At 40.5% G+C, this 18,005-nt stretch overlaps 1 long non-coding RNA gene across 1 annotated transcript; it reads left to right on the forward strand.

Annotated features, from left to right (window-relative positions):
• Positions 1-4,381: 4,381 nt before the first annotated feature.
• On the forward strand, positions 4,382-15,192 carry LOC121709237. The gene is made up of 3 exons (XR_006031872.1): positions 4,382-4,605; positions 12,007-12,075; positions 15,001-15,192. It is a non-coding gene; the product is annotated as an uncharacterized LOC121709237 (long non-coding RNA).
• The last annotated feature ends 2,813 nt before the right edge of the window (positions 15,193-18,005 follow it).

Below are 18,005 nucleotides of genomic sequence, written 5' to 3' on the forward strand. Positions count from 1 at the left end.
GAGGAGATATTTGCTGAATGTCACAAAAAGTGTTACAGAAATTGCTTGGCATCGCTTATTCAATGGCTCTCTATCGAAACATCTGTAGTTTGCGGAGGACAAACGAGAAAGCACTCGTTTGATAAATCAGCCAGTAGCCTAGGCTAGGCCCAGTAGACAAATAACTTTCAGAAATAATCTGTACTGCAAAAACGAATGTTGGTGGGTATTTAAACTATCTAGCGGGTGTTTTAACAGCTGCAAGAAATAGAAGCTTCATGGTCTTTATGTTCTGGTTCGTAAATTATTTTCATAAAACTTCAAGTTTCCCTATAACTTTACTCTCCAAACTCTTCACTGCACTGTAGCCAATTAACTGACAGTATGATAGTAGGCTATTTATTTTCTGTAGGCTACAATAAACACATTTATTTTTTCAACTTTTGCAATATTACGCACTTGGCTACTGAACGCAAATCAGCAGGAGAGAGAATGCACGTAGCCTACGCAACTAACACTGTTAGCCAATTCACTAACTTAAGACTTCAGTGCCATCATATACAACGTTTTTTGCACAACAAATACAGAAAGGATGGAGGCAGCAAAAGTAGAGAAGTCATTTCAGATGGGGCAAGAACAAGGTGAATTTGTATGCTTGTCAAACGTAGTCCTACCCTGCATTAGAGGAGCTGATCATCATACCAAGCACACTCGCTGTTTAAAGTCATAGACCACGGTAAACTAAAACTAAAATGTTACAAAGGTGGCAAAATTAATATAGGCTATTATTAGCCATGACATTACTAGGCTATGAATCGTTCGTTCATTTTTATTTATTTTTTTGGGGGAGGGGGGGGGGGGGGGGTTACAAACTTATTCAAAATCATCCCCCCCTCTGGTTTTTACACACACTGCACCCTGGTTAGCACACTATAACGTTACAGCACAGGGTAATCCTAATTTTATGCATCAAATTTATTCCAATTTAACTCAAAAGTTTTGAACAACACAAAGTGAAGGTTTTATCCAGATCAAAACCAAGAATAGATTATGTGATCTAATCCAATTTCAGGATCCTTGTTTCCCTTTGAACAAGCTATTTTCAAGATTTGATCCAATCTGGTAACTGAAATCCGATCACGTTTCTTTTGAACAATTGGGCCCAAACAATCAAAGCATATGTAAAACTAAAAAGCTATGCTACCTCATGTTCGTTTTGCTCGGACCCCGTAAATCACCGCTTGCGGTTATATTTATACTTTCTTCCGCCATGGGAGTCTATGGCAGCCCATAGAACCGTCTGGTAAAAAGTTGTGAAATTTGGCACACTGATTGGGGACAGGCCAATAATTAATTGCACCAAGTTTCATGCCGGCACCTCCAGCGCTCTAGCGCCACCAACAGGCCAAAGTTGGACGTGCGTTCACGCACGTAACTTTTGACCTGTTGATCCGATTTTGAAAAATGAGGTACCGTTGGAATCCTTGGACCAAGCCGAGTTCAACGCACCCTATGACGTCATTTTCCGCCATGATGGATTTTCCGCCATTTTGGATTTTATCGAAAGTGAAACTAAAGTTTCACGCCTCACATAGTTTGTCCGATTTTAACGAAACTTAATACATATGATCTTCAGACCAATCCGCACAAAAGTTATCGATTTTTGTCTTCGGAACTAAAACCGTTCGCCCGTAACAACCAATCAAAATATGCGGCGAAGCCGCCAAACAGGAAGTGAGCTCATATCTCAGCAACCCTTTCATCTGTCATAACCAAACTTAGTACTTGGACTTATATCCCCATCTGTAGAGCACTCAAAAAATCTGGTGACCTTTGACCTCTAGGGGGCGCTGTAATTAGCGAAAATGAGAAGCCGTGCGCACTCATTTATGAAATGAACGTACGACCTAAAAATGGTGTAGGACAGGCGTATGTTCATTTCCACGCAAAGCATGGCATTTATCAATCTGAACTTGAGCGGTGGCTACGCTTTTAAACTGTATTGCAAAAAGTATTTGGTCACCTGCCTTGACTCGCATATGAACTTAAGTGACATCCCATTCTTAATCCATAGGGTTTAATATGATGTGGGTCCTCCCTTTGCAGCTACAGCAGCTTCAACTCTTCTGGGAAGGCTTTCCACAAGGTTTAGGAAAGTGTTTAAGGGGATTTTTGACCATTCTACCAGAACCGCATTTGTGAGGTCACACACTGATGTTGGACGAGAAGGCCTGGCTCTCAGTCTCCACTCTAATTCATCCCAAAGGTGTTCTATAGGGTTGGGGTCAGGACTCTGGTGTGGATGAACTTGACTAGCCTGCACAAACTCTGTCGTATTTGTCTGACTTTATTTGTCACTTCCACACCCCAGCGGGGGACTGGATGGAAACCACAGGAACACGGGGTTGATTGAACTAATTTGTAACCATTGCTTTGGAACAGCTTGGGTTTAGTCATCACAGGTTCAGACAACCTAAAGTTTAGAGTTCATCTCAGTGTTTGTTAAACCTCCTTTCTGGATTAACCCCCCTTTGCACTGTGTACATGCAGTTTATTGGAAAACCTTCAACAAATAACTTTGTTATTATTTCAATGCATCGACCAGACTGCACTGACACTTATCCAGGATACCAGGACAGAGAATTCTATTGTTGCAAGCCTATAGATGGTTACGTAAGTGTTAACCTATAAAACTAAAAAATAAGATCAAATACTCCATTCATCCAGTATATGACTTTTAAAGCAGACAAAGACTGGAAAACTTTTTCATGAGGTGAGCTTAGTGCATGGTCACAGAGCTACCGTGAACCAGAAACATGGTTGTTTCCTCCTTCCTCCATGCAAATCTCTGAAATGTCCAATGTAAGGCTGGACTTTGCATACCTAAATCAGTGCATTAAACCAAGTGCGTTAAACAAAATTGTCCTAAAAACAAGCAAATTAGTCTGCCAGGGCGTTGAGTAGGCCTAAATTTGTCTTGTTAAGACTCCTTAAAATAAGTGAAAGTCTTCTTAAATTAAGTCAAAATTAGCTTTTGAGAGAGCACTAGGTAAGTCTTTTCATACTAAAAGCAATAGCAAATGCTATATGCGTTGTCATTTTCGGGTGAAATGGCATTTTGAATGGGGATGAGGGCCACTACTATCTTGATACAAGATAGTGTCAAAATCGCTATTTTTAAAACACTAAGAAAGCTTGACACAACATGAAACTTTGATCAAAGTATCATCAGTGTCTCTACACATGAACTCAAGCATTAAGAACGCTGTTGGTTTACACAGAGTTGACTAAAAGAAAGGTTTTTACAACTCACTTCGTTTTTCTGCTCGCCGCCATCTTGCCAGTCAAGGAGTGAGTTGTCCAAAACCTTTCTTTTTAGTAAACTATGTGTACACGAACAATGTTCTCAATGCTCGAGTTCATGTGTAGAGACACTCTGATGTTACTTTGATCAAAGTTTCAAGTTGTGTCGAGCCTTTGCGATTTTGACGCGATCATGTATGAAAGTAGTAACCCCTAGGATTCCCATTCCCAAAATTCCATTTCACCTGAAAAAGGGTTGGCAACCTCGAGTTGGCAACCTCCAGTCAGGGGGGAGGGGGAGGGGTTACACCGCTCTATAGTAATTTGAAAGTGATTGCAGTACCAGTTTTGGCCACAATCTTACATATGGTTCCTTTAAAAGTGGCACTTCGGACGTAATTATGCTTTTAAACTAAAGACTCAGGTACATTCACAAAACACCCTAGGATGCATTTTCCAAAGTCCAAAGTACAGCCTTACAGTGGTCTTTTCAAAGTTTGAATAGGAGGGAACAATCATGTTTCTGGTTCACAGTAGCTTTGTGGCCATAGAACAAACTCACCTTATTAAAAAAATATATATATTACACTATCTAGTGCCTACTGACCCTAGGTAAGGGAGACAGTGGGATGAGTCAATATAGGAATAGCTTACCCTGAGCTAATGATTTTTTTTATATACTGTTGCTACTGGTAATGGAATCATATTGATCAGTTGCTAGTTTAACATTTGTGATAGAATTTTGTCAGCCTGGTAGCTACCTATCCATCAGAATGTAATATGGAAATAAGTTTATCCATAAACTTCAGGAGAAAGAAATTATGACTTGAAGACTCACCAATTCCAATTTAGGAAAAGTGAGGCTAACATAGCGTAGGCAATATATCTACCACATGTCAACAGTGACAAGCCCTGTAAATGGGCACTTTCTCTCCTGTGCCTTTGCCGAATTTGAACACTTTGGCTATCGGCCAATCTGATTTTAGCCTACTATCTGGGAACAGGTTTCTGTTGTTAACATTGTAGCCAAATTAAGTTTCGGTGAAATCATGTGACCACAATTTGTCCTGCCCTTTCTCTATGGGCTCTGTGCCTTAGCTTACTTGAAGTCGGCAAACCATTATCCCGTTCATTAAGCTGTCAAGAATCACCTGAAGAGGAGTGCTTCAATTGTACCAAAACGTTTGCTCACCGAATATCCTTCCCTCCTTAATTTGTGAAGCCACTGCACGTAGGCTGGCTTTTTTAGGAAAAAGGTGGAAGCTAAAATCTCTTTTACTAGGCCTACTTAAACGACTTGACAGTGCAAAAGCAGCAACACAGGTAAGATCACTTCCAATATCAGGATAAGGAGATTCAAACAACTGGAAAGGACTTGAACTGAAACATGTTTTTATACCTAAATGCTGATGTATAGCCTGGAAGCATGGAAAACTGGCATAACGCCAGTTTTTCCTACATAATGCATTACGAAAATGACGCATAGTTTCAAAAACACACTTTTTGTGTTTATTCAAATCTCCTTCATGCTACATATATCATAGTTTCAGCAGTTTCCTTCAAAATTCAGAGTTTGTAGAAAACCTGTAATCTCTCACAAAAGTGTATTCATGTTTTAGAATTTCATTCCATAACGCTGATAAAATGGCTTGTATTCTTAGGATGAAATTGATTATATGCAATTTGAGGATTTCTCAGTATTCAGAAGACCGAGGTTACATTAAAATGTATGCAAATTAATTCACTGATACTAATTTTGCCCCCACTTTAAGGCATTTTGTTTACCAATATGAGTCCAATTGTCACATCCATAACGCTGGAACTGCCCAGAACGATTCTATGCAGACACAAATGTGCGTGTTTTGATTCTATTGGGATTAAAACATCTTATAAATTGTGGGGCACTTGCCCCAGTAAAAAGGGTCTAGTGACGCCCCTGGTTGGCTCCCTGGCTTTGTAGAAATAGAAATGAATAAAATATTGTTTACAATTTCTTAAAAATGAATACTATAAGATTAAAATATTACGTTATGTTACTGTTACGTAACAGTGTTACATTTTAATAGCCTACACCCTTACATTATTAACTTGTGAAAATATGTAGCCTGTAGCCTACACAGCCTGTAAAATATGTTAAATGTTTATTTGAACGCTTTATAGGCTATGTCACATCTTTATGTCCCTTTAACTCTGCCTTGGCTTGATACCAAGTGATGGTATCAAACTTCCTAAAAAGTAAAACAGATCAATTTGATAGTTAATTAATGCTTGTAGTTTTGTGTGATTCTCAGGGAAACAATGCAATTGCTATGGAACATTGCATTTGTACACTGAGCAAAAAGGTCAAGGTATGCTTAGCCTACATAGCCAGCAGAAATATCAGTAGACAAAGGAGGGTTCTCCGCGCTTCTGTCAAACAATCCGGTGCAACCAGGCCAGGACAGATATTTCAGAGAGGAGGGGGGACGCCGGTGCAGCTCAGATGTCTTCTTAATTTTCAATTTATTTAGTACAAGGTGCAAAACATACGACTAACGTTTCGATGTAGTCACATCTTCATCAGAGTCCTTGGAAGGAATGGGGGGTAAAGCCCTGATAAGGATTACCTACAGGTGTGATTGAGCATAAAGGGGGCGTTGGCTACCTGAAGATACACCCACAGCTTCCAAGGAGCTACACTCACAACATTAAGTCATTAAAGGCAAATTGCCCACAAAGCAGAGAAGTAATTAAAATGATCGAACAAGCATCTGTATAAACAAGCATACATAGTTCACAATACAATAGGGAAAAAACATTTAACATTAACAATTTAACATTTACAGAAAGCATGATAGATTTAATTCATCATTAAGGCCTAAAGGTTCTAAAGTGCCAAGTGCATGTATCCAATAAGCTTCCCTACATAGCAGCTTTTTAATAATATCACCACCTCTGGGTGGGGCTGTGATTTTTTTCTATTCCCCAGAATCTCAAAGATGCCGGAGAACCATGATTGGCCTCCTTGTAATGTCGCGCCATGGCATATGTTAGGTTTTGGGTGCGAATGGCGGTCTTCTGTTCAGATACCCGTATTTTAAGTTGCCGTTTTGTTTGCCCTATATAAGCCAGTCCACAGGGACATTTTAGAAGATAGATTACGTGTGTGGTGTTTCAGTTTATAAATGAAGAGATAAGACATTTCTTGCCAGTGCGAGGGTGAGAGAAGTACTTTGTATTGGACAAATTTGAGCATTGTGCACAATTTCCACATTTATAGAAACCTTGTGGTGGGCAGGATAGCCAAGTGGAAGGAGGTGGGGTGGTCATGTCCGAGTGGACCAATCAATCGCGGAGGTTACGAGCGCGCCTAAATATAAATCTGGGTGGCTCAGCGCAAATATCCTTTAGTGTCGGGTCACTTTTTAGTACATGCCAGTGTTTGCGAATAATGTTTTTTATGTGTCCCGCTGCTGGGGTGTAGCAAGCGGAAAAAGATAGCCTAGATGTTGTTTGTGGCTTCGTTCTTTTCTTTAGCAGTAAGGCGCGATCTGTATTCAAAGCCCTGCCCCATGCTTTGTTAATATCAGTCTGATCATAACCGCGTTGTGCAAAACGATGCGCTAAATTGGCTGCTTTTAAATTGAAGTCAGTAGTTGTACTACAATTTCTTCGAAGTCGCAAGAACTGACCCACTGGTATGTTGCGAATTAAATGAGGCGGGTGATTACTGTCCGCTCTTAACAAAGTATTCCGACTAAGTGGTTTGCGGTAAATTGTGGATTGTAGGGTGTAGCTCTCGTCCTTAGATATAGTAAGGTCTAAAAAGTCAATGAACTTGTTGTTATTCTCCAGTGTGAAGGCAAGATAATCTGTAGTGGAATTGGCATAGATCAAAAAACTATTTAGCTCATTGATTGTGCCCTTCCATATCAGAAGGACATCATCAATGTATCTGCGCCATAATGATATTTTGGAGTAGAAATTAGAAAGTAGAAATGTTTTCAGTATTGTGGATACATTTTTCTTCCCAATAACCCATCACTAGGCAGGCATATGAAGGTGCAAAGGCACTACCCATTGCAGTCCCTTGTAGCTGTAGATAGAATTGATCAGAGTATTTAAAGAAATTATTCGAAAGAATAATCTCGATCAAATTTACAAGAAATTCTGATGGCGGCAACACATCAACACTACGTTTGGCAAGATAAAATGACATTGCTTGTAGACCTACGTGGTGGGGTATGCATGTATAAAGACTTTGTACATCCAAAGACACAAGGATATCAGTGCTTTCACAGTTCCAATTATTTATAAGATTTAAAACATCTGTTGTATCCCCAAGGTATGATGGTAGGTTGTGAACATACGGTCTTAAAAAGAAATCAACAAATTGTGAGAGAGGCTCAGTGAGGCTCCCTATGCCAGATACAATGGCGCCCCCCTTATCAGCGGGACGAATAATAATGTCCTCTCTAGATTCCAAGGAGCGTAGCGCATCAAATTCACATTTTGTCAAGTTTTTATTTTTGGAAGGGCGCAGCATGTTTAGTTTGGCCATATCTTGATCAACTAGCTGACTGAAAGTGACTATGGTGGGATTTAAATTGAAAGACGGCAGGAACCTAGATTTCTTCTTGAAAGGGGTCACTTCTCTAATAGGTTCGAATGGGATCAGAGTTTTTCCTTATACTGTTACTCAATAGGACATTGGGCCTAGAAAAGAAATGTTTCAAGTGTAGCTGTCTAAAAAATTTAAACGAGTCCACTTTCAGTGAGAAGGAGTCAATATGATTAGATGGGGCAAACGAGAGTCCTTTCCGAAGTACTGCTTTCTCTGCATCCGTCAGGTCAGAGTCTGAGATGTTGATTACAGTCTCCTCTGGTGGTTCCGTGGGGACCAACGCGTGGGTGGCGGGGGTTCTCTTCTTCCCCCTCGAGCCGCGCCTCGTCTTTGTCTTGGGCGATGGTGGCCTTGGTCCAAAAAAGACGTAGAGTTGGGCTGTGGTGGTATGTAACGACCTCCGACGTCGCTCAGGTCATCAGATGAGTCTCTCTCACTCGCTGTAGATAGGGGTCCGTACCTATTCGGTTTCGGTAGGGGCGGGCGGTTATTCCTTTGAAATGTCCTTCTACTACCTTGCCATTCATAAACTGTCCCATCCGCATAGTCTTTAGTATGACGTTCATATTTCCTCATTTTTTAAGTCTGTAGATCTTTCACAAAACTGGATAGAGTGGTGGAGATTTTTTCTGTAACCTCAGCAAACGCATCCGTATTAATTTTACTTCTTATTTCCTCTTCCACCCGTATGGCCTCAGTCTTTAATTTTTCTTGTTCAGACTTGGTCTTCTCAATTATCAAGACCATAAGATCAAGGGAGCATTTGTTTAAAATGTGCTCCCATTTTTGCATGAAGGATTTGTCATCCAGACCAAATGACGGGATTTTGTTAATACTGTACGTAAACCGCGCGGAATGCGCTTGGCTCTCCAGTACAAGGTGCTGACATTATTGTGCCACACTCACTTTTTAAGGATACGTTCAAGCCGCCAGAGACTAATATACTGTCCCTGGTAGAGAACTTGAAGACTTAAAGAAGTCAGAGTCCAGATTTTTTTGGCACTCCGTAACGCTGTCTGAGTACTGGAGAGCCAAGCGCATTCCGCGCGGTTTTATGTATTAACGAAATCCCGTCATTTGGTCTGGATGACAAATCCTTCATGCAAAAATGGGAGCACATTTTAAACAAATGCTCCCTTGATCTTATGCTCTTGATAATTGAGAAGACCAAGTCTGTGAATTGGTCTTCTCAATGTGAATTTGATGCGCTACGCTCCTTGGAATCTAGAGAGGACATTATTATTCGTCCCGCTGATAAGGGGGGCGCTGTTGTTGTCATGGGCTTAAAGAACTATAACTGTGGTATATTGGAATTACTAAATGATGAAAAACACTACCAACCCCTTCCCTTAAATCCTACTTCTAGGATAAAAGAGTCGATTTATGAATATATTGATGCATCTCATAAAAAAGGTTGGGTTATCGATAAAGAAAAGGCTTTTCTATTCAGTGATCACCCCCGATGTCCAGTATTTTATGGTCTACCTAAAATTCACAAACGACTCATTGACCCCCCTCTACGGCCCATTGTATCTGGCATAGGGAGCCTCACTGAGCCTCTCTCACAATTTGTTGATTTCTTTTTAAGACCGTATGTTCACAACCTACCATCATACCTTGGGGATACAACAGATGTTTTAAATCTTATAAATAATTGGAACTGTGAAAGCTTATAAATAATTGGAACTGTGATTATTCGAAAATTCTTTCGAATAATTTCTTTAAATACTCTGATCAATTCTATCTACAGCTACAAGGGACTGCAATGGGTAGTGCCTTTGCACCTTCATATATATGCCTGCCTAGTGATGGGTTATTGGGAAGAAAAATGTATCCACAATACTGAAAACATTTCTACTTTCTAATTTCTACTCCAAAATATCATTATGGCGCAGATACATTGATGATGTCCTTCTGATATGGAAGGGCACAATCAATGAGCTAAATAGTTTTTTGATCTATGCCAATTCCACTACAGATTATCTTGCCTTCACACTGGAGAATAACAACAAGTTCATTGACTTTTTAGACCTTACTATATCTAAGGACGAGAGCTACACCCTACAATCCACAATTTACCGCAAACCACTTAGTCGGAATACTTTGTTAAGAGCGGACAGTAATCACCCGCCTCATTTAATTCGCAACATACCAGTGGGTCAGTTCTTGCGACTTCGAAGAAATTGTAGTACAACTACTGACTTCAATTTAAAAGCAGCCAATTTAGCGCATCGTTTTGCACAACGCGGTTATGATCAGACTGATATTAACAAAGCATGGGGCAGGGCTTTGAATAAAGATCGCGCCTTACTGCTAAAGAAAAGAACGAAGCCACAAACAACATCTAGGCTATCTTTTTCCGCTTGCTACACCCCAGCAGCGGGACACATAAAAAACATTATTCGCAAACACTGGCATGTACTAAAAAGTGACCCGACACTAAAGGATATTTGCGCTGAGCCACCCAGATTTATATTTAGGCGCGCTCGTAACCTCCGCGATCGATTGGTCCACTCGGACATGACCACCCCACCTCCTTCCACTTGGCTATCCTGCCCACCACAAGGTTTCTATAAATGTGGAAATTGTGCACAATGCTCAAATTTGTCCAACACAAAGTACTTCTCTCACCGGCAAGAAATGTCTTATCTCTTCATTTATAAACTGCAACACCACACACGTAATCTATCTTCTAAAATGTCCCTGTGGACTGGCTTATATAGGGCAAACAAAACGGCAACTTAAAATACGGGTATCTGAACAGAAGACCGCCATTCGCACCCAAAACCTAACATATGCCATGGCACGACATTACAAGGAGGCCAATCATGGTTCTCCGGCATCTTTGAGATTCTGGGGAATAGAAAAAAATCACAGCCCCACCCAGAGGTGGTGATATTATTAAAAAGCTGCTATGTAGGGAAGCTTATTGGATACATGCACTTGGCACTTTAGAACCTTTAGGCCTTAATGATGAATTAAATCTATCATGCTTTCTGTAAATGTTAAATTGTTAATGTTAAATGTTTTTTCCCTATTGTATTGTGAACTATGTATGCTTGTTTATACAGATGCTTGTTCGATCATTTTAATTACTTCTCTGCTTTGTGGGCAATTTGCCTTTAATGACTTAATGTTGTGAGTGTAGCTCCTTGGAAGCTGTGGGTGTATCTTCAGGTAGCCAACGCCCCCTTTATGCTCAATCACACCTGTAGGTAATCCTTATCAGGGCTTTACCCCCCATTCTGATGAAGATGTGACTACATCGAAACGTTAGTCGTATGTTTTGCACCTTGTACTAAATAAATTGAAAATTAAGAATACATCTGAGCTGCACCGGCGTCCCTCCTTCTCCCAGCAGCAATATCCTTTTAATAATTGTATTGTTATGATTATTATTACGATTGATCGCCTACTATTATAAATGTGGAGCAACAGTTTTGAGCAAGGCAAAAGTGAAATGGGCATGAGAACCATTTAGAATCAACTTTAAAAAAAATTGAATTTGCTAACCTTTAATTCAGGTGATGTCGGTAAGCTAATTCCAACCACTTGACTGAAGACTGTTTAAGTGGCTTAAATATTGTTGAGGCCCCCAGAGAGTAAATGTTTTAATTTTTGATTAAAAAATGTCTCTTTAAAAAGCAAAGGTTGCCAACCTCTGCTCTAGACTAAGACACTCTTCATATTTCACCTCATTCTGACTCAATCTCTTTCGGGGCTGTATTAAGGTTTGATATGAAGAGTTTGGTTTCACAACGCTATATCCACCATTGGAATGAATTTTCATAAATATTTTTTTTTTCATTTTGTTTCACAAGTAATTTCAGTAGAACTGTAATTGGGTATTGTTATTTGATATATTTTTACTCAATCAAAACAACACAACTGCAATTTGATTGATATTACCTGAAATACACAATTAAATAGCATGACTTTTAAATGTTTATAAAAACAGAGATATAGTAGCCTAGAAATCTAGACTCACCCTAGCGACAGCAAATGTAATTTGCAGCCAGGGTAGAGATATAGCATTTTGGAACCAAACTCTATACTGTGTAAGCAGTTTATTGGAAAACCTTAAATAAATATTTTTGTTATTGTTTCAATGCACCGACCAGATTGCATTGACGCTTCAAGGGATACCAGGACAATGACAGTTCGATTGTTGCAAGCCTGTAGATGCCTACGTAAGTGTTAACCTATAAAACTTTTTTTCCAAGTTAAGTTAAGTTCATGGCCAAGAGCCGTGAACCAGAAACATGATTCCTTCATATGCAAATCTCAAACTTTGAAATGACCACTGCAAGGTTGAACTTTGCATATCTCGTATCCCCATTTAGACCCGTGCCCCCCCCCCCCCCCCGTGTCCGACCCGACCCGACCCGCATCCGACACAGTAGAATATTTTTCACCCGTTTCATCAAAATGTGAACCCGTGCAGGACTCTGGCCTGATTTGTGAAAATCGGATGCACCGTTCAATTAACCTGACCCTAGCCAGATGAATTTCGCTCCGCCTAGCTCCACTCATCCATCTGGAACCGATCCATTGAAGTGTTGCTTCAGAAGGCTGGGCCTAATCAAAAAATGCTTGCATATGATTGAATAAGCCACTTGTCCGTCATCTATTGACGTGCTACTTGAACCACTCACATCGAAGCCAACCCGTGACGCTAATAACAGTCTCACAGTCGCTTCTACGCTATGTCACATCTATGAAACTCCCGCCCTGCGTCCTGATTGGCTGAACCATAAAGTCGGTTGCAGAAATCACTCTCAATGGAAGAGGTCCCAGATGGATGTGAGTGAAGCTAGGCGGAGCTAAGCGGAACGAAATTCATCTGGCTAATGTCAGGTTACCGTTCAATGATCACATGCATGAATGCAATCCAGTTTTGACCCATTGGTGGCGCTAGAGTGTTGGGAATAGAGTTCTTTAAATTGGTGATCATGTGAGTGATCATGGGACGGTCATGAATCAGTGCGCCGAATTTAATAACTTTCAACCCAGCGATTTTTGGCCAAATTTTGACCCGTTGGTGGCGCTAGACGGCTGGGTTTAGAGATCCGCAAATGAGCGTGAGTGGTCAGTGGAGAGTCCCGAAACTTTCTGCCAAATTTCAGCACTTTTTACCAAGGCGTTCTATGGGCTGCCATAGACTCCAATGGCAGAATAATAATAGGAAAAGCTAGTAACTCAATGGGGTCCTGCAACCTCGCTGCTAGGCCCCCAATTAGATATAGGCCTAGGTTAAAAAATGTTGTTGGTTACTCTGTTTATGACTAGTTCGAACATTGCTCATAGGCTCATAGGTGGAATAATTGTATTATTGTACGGTTCTGGGGCTCGTTTCTAGAAAGCGTCGTTTGCTAACTTCTGCTAAAGCGTTGTTTGTTATCTGATGGTAACCCCTTGTCAGTCAATAGTGAAAGTAAATAACAGTGTAGAACTGCTATGTCGCTGACTCACCGTCCATGGTGAAGTTAGTTTCACTTTGCGTATGAGTTCAAATAATAGACCTCTGAAGTTTGCCTACAAAAAAGCTACCATCTTTGCCCATATAAGGACATCCGGAGATCTTGAGATTTTCCTATGGGAAAATAACATGGGGATTTGGAATTATCACACCTGTTCAACTCTCGCGGGGACAGAGAAATCGGAAATGCAAACGTTTTGCTTTACACACTTCTCCGGTATGTGAATGCGGCACACTTTTGATTTTTCCTACCCCAGAGCAAACGTGCGATGCAACTTGACATTAAGTTAGTTAGCAAGTTAGCTCTGGGGTGTGCGGCCTTCACGTACTGGAGATCACAGTATCCACTAGAGGAGAGGCTGAAACTTGTCTCACTGGCGTGAACGCAGAACATGGCTGTTGCGCAAAGAAATTAATTAGTGATCTGCATCTCCGTTCATCAAAAGCTAAGTTTGTGCTAACCCATTCGTTATGTTTTCTCCATTGTTAACGTGAGATATGTCTCCATGTAGGGTACGTAGTGATAATGCATAAGGTAGCCAATGTTCACGTCACATGAGCCAGCTGCTTGTTCTGTAGGCTAAAAGTATTTCTGTTCCTCCCAAGCTGCGTTAAAATGGTGTGTTAAGTAGACAGAATTAAAAAAAAAAAAAACTCCTGGGGAACCCCCCGACACAACAAACACATTTGAAAAGCTTGAAACGTCCATATCCTATGTGTAATCCATCTTTTAACTTAGCCTGCTACAGCCAGTGCTGTAAAAGTTCAACGCTTGTTTTCGTGCAGTAGGCTAGCCTTTTTGATAAGCGAGGTCATGGGTAGCCTGACGTGATTAAGGAGGGCTTTCTGTTCCTGTTTATGTAAATGTTTTACATAGGCTCAATAATGATAAGCTACAGCGCACGTTATGTAAATAGGCGGGTCAGATCGCGGGCCAGGTATCATTTATTCATAATTAATATTTGCGGTTTGGGGGGGTGGGGGTGGCAGGGGCCTCAGGTGGTATTGACGCCCCTGATCCACTAGCACGCGATGCGAATTCCCCAAATCGTGACGCTACCTTCCATGAAGACGCTTTGATGGGCGTTTCCTTTTGTAGATGTGTGGAAACGGCAAGGCAAGAGCAGGTAGCCTAGTAAACAACCAAACAAAATGTTTCCCTCCACTATTTTGAAATTACCGAGGGAAAGTCACATCTATAAATTAGTTTGCAAGTTGGGCGGTCATTTCAATCATGAAGTTGTCCCTGTAGGATTCTAGCCACACATCATACAAACACGGAAATGTAGACACTGCTATGATTATTTTTTCTCATCTGACATGTTTCTGTACGTTGGCGGTAACCACACTACCGGCAAATTAGGTTTTGTTTAGGCTACGTGATGATGGACCTCCCCTGCGTTTTGCTCTACTATTGGATACTCGCCTCGCGATGGACGGATTCATTTGCATAAAGTTGAGGATTGCTGAACTTTTTGATGCGCCGCAGCCACAGCACTCGTCGCACCGCATACCCAGAATCCTATGCGGGTGCGGAATTCGCTTCTCATAGAAATTAATAGGGATACTGCGTCGCGGTGTTCGCATCGCGTGCTAGTGGATCAGGGGCGTAAGTCCACTGTGTGATTTTGTGCAGGGATGATCGTAGCAGACTGGAGGCAGATGGGGACAGTAGCTCATCCCAGAGTGAAGTTCAACAGGCTGGTGAGCACTGCTGTCCGCAGTACTGTGCAGTGTTGCAGGACCCATCCAGGAGCCCTAACAGCCTCGGCAGCTTTGTTGGGGTGTACATCTTGGATATTATCTCAGGACAGCATCAGTGGGTGAGTAAGATAACACACCTAAAACACAAAACTCCACCATGTTATTGCCTATTGTATTGTAAAATAATTCAGTGGAAATGCATGGATTCCAGTTTCTTCCAGTAGCAGCAACTGGAATCCATGCATTTCCACGGAATTATTTTTGGAATCTGATCCCTTATCATACCTGTTAATTCTTACTCGTCGCTCGACTTATCGTGACTAAATTCAAGATGGCTGCAAACGCTAAACTTCATGAAGATACTGTCTGTATAAATCGTCTTGTATGTAAACTACCAGTGCTTTTTCAAAGTTCTCAATGTCTCGTTTTAAATGTCAGGGCCCTCAGAAGTCTACTAATGAACTGTGGAGATACATTGAGCCTCGTAAATGGTGTAAAACAGTGATTTATTTGCATGGCTAGCCCGATGACGAAGCACCACCATTGAAAAAGCTGTTGGTAGCATCGGCTAACTAGCGCCAGATTTTGGAGTGCAGGGGACAAGCCGAGATGGGCTATGAGACATACGTTCACATTCGGTATTATGTTTCAACACACTTTAGGTCAATATCACACCGGAATTCTCCTTTAAGCGCCAGAATTGACCCATCCCAAAGCCATGCCCGAAAACCGCCACAGGTCAATCGTTATCATGTCATGACAATGTTATGTTTCGATATTTTATAGTCTATGGTTTCCATATTCCGATTTTATTCAGAATAATGCCAATATTCAGATTGCACGAGTCAATAAATATAGGCTAGTGGTCACACAAGTTTTTTTTTTTTATTGTTGTAGGCTAATATTGAATGATTTCACAAATAAAGCCGTGAAAAAAAATGTGTACGCACAGTGCGTACAGGATTACGCCTGCCGGCGCCACTGCTTGGCTACACAGTGGTTAACGAAAATCAAAATCTGCTTTTGATAGCCTACCGGTGCCACTCCACAAAACGAAAAAATATCTTAATTTTCTGTCTACGTTATTGTCAGTGTTGGGGGTAACGCGTTACAAAGTACAATTCAAATTTCAGTAATTCGTTACAGTTACTGAATAACTGTAACGTCCATTCCTGCGTTACTCTTGATATCTCTAATATGTTGACTTATTGTTTCCATGCATGCAGTGATTGCTTATTGAAAATATAGATTAGCCTAGACACATTTCATTGTAGAGATATGCGCAGGATGGAGCACGCATTCTCTCCTTGCACCTCTCCCTCAAACAGGTTAGCTTCAGCCCGCACCTCCTCTATGGAGCTAAATTTGTCTCAATAATATTTGTATATGCGCAGAGGGGGATCCACAAATATTTCTTGATTTGCATGTGTGTTTTGATATCTACAAATAAAAAAAAATCATATTTGTAACTCGTATATTGATTTTTACAAATATAGATGTGCATTTGTAAATAAAATGCCATTTGTAAAACCGAAAATTTCATTTGTGAAATGTGATTCTGCATTTGTGGATCACCAGCACATGCATTCTTTGCTTTCTAAAGTTACGTGTTTTTGAGACGTTCTTCACATGAAAGTCACACAAATCCACACGTAAATAGGCCTACTTTAATTCACCGGCACACAGAAATCGCAATCCAGTAGATGGCGCCATCCACAAATATTTCTTGACTTGCATTCGTGTTTTGACATCCACAAATAAAAAAAATCATATTTGTAACTTGTAAATTGTTTTTCAAAATTGTAGATGTGTATTTGTAAATGAAATGGCATTTGTAAAACTGAAAAGTTTCCGTTTTCGCATTTGTGGATCAGCATTTGTGGATCACGTATTTTTGAGACAAACTTTGCGCAGAGAAGCTACCCAGATCCATAAGTAGCCTGCTGACACTTTCTAATCCAGTAGATGGCAGTGTTGTTCTATGGGACTCATAACCAACGATTCTTTGCTCATAACACACAGAGCTAGCGAACCTAGTTCTTAAATCTATCAAGTTATGCCTTTTACAACAAGCTTTTTGATGGAAAAGTGGTGTTTAATTTCCATAATCTTTGTTTAGTAAACGCATAAAACCGTCAGTTTGCAAGCGAAATCAAGAATTACGATCTTTGAGTTTGTTTATAGTTACCTAGCAACCACTGTCAGTTCCTGTAGGCTATAAGTTAACCCTTTGTTCACGGCCTGCTTAAACACAGCGCATAAGATAGGCTATCAATCACTAATAAGGTTGAGATTTCACTCAAGCGTCTGATGTTCATAACTCTGTTCTAGAATCTTTGGTTTTAACACTTAAAGCCTCGGTTGCTAGGTAACTATAAACAAACTCAAAGATCGTAATTCTTGATTTCGCTTGCAAACTGACGGTTTTATGCGTTTACTAAACAAAGATTATGGAAATTAAACACCACTTATCAAAAAGCTTGTTGTAAAAGGCATAACTTGTTAGATTTAAGAACTAGGTTCGCTAGCTCTGTGTGTTATGAGCAAAGAATCTTTGGTTATGAGTCCCATAGAACAACACTGCCATCTACTGGATTAGAAAGTGTCAGCAGGCTACTTGTGGATCTGGGTGGCTTCTCTGCGCAAAGTTTGTCTCAAAAATACGTGATCCACAAATGCTGATCCAAAATGCGAAAACGAAAACTGTGTGTGCTGGTGATCCACAAATGCAAAATTAGATTTCACAAAGGCAATTTTCAGTTTTACAAATGCCATTTCATTTACAAATACACATCTACAATTGTGAAAAACAATTTACAAGTTACAAATATGATTTTCTTTTATTTGTGGATGTCAAAACACGAATGCAAGTCAAGAAATATTTGTGGATGTCCCCATCTACTGGATTGTGATTTCTGTGTGCCGGTGAATTAAAGT

Source organism: Alosa sapidissima, chromosome 5 (assembly GCF_018492685.1).
Source record: "Alosa sapidissima isolate fAloSap1 chromosome 5, fAloSap1.pri, whole genome shotgun sequence".
In the NCBI taxonomy this organism is placed as follows: Eukaryota; Metazoa; Chordata; class Actinopteri; order Clupeiformes; family Clupeidae; genus Alosa; species Alosa sapidissima.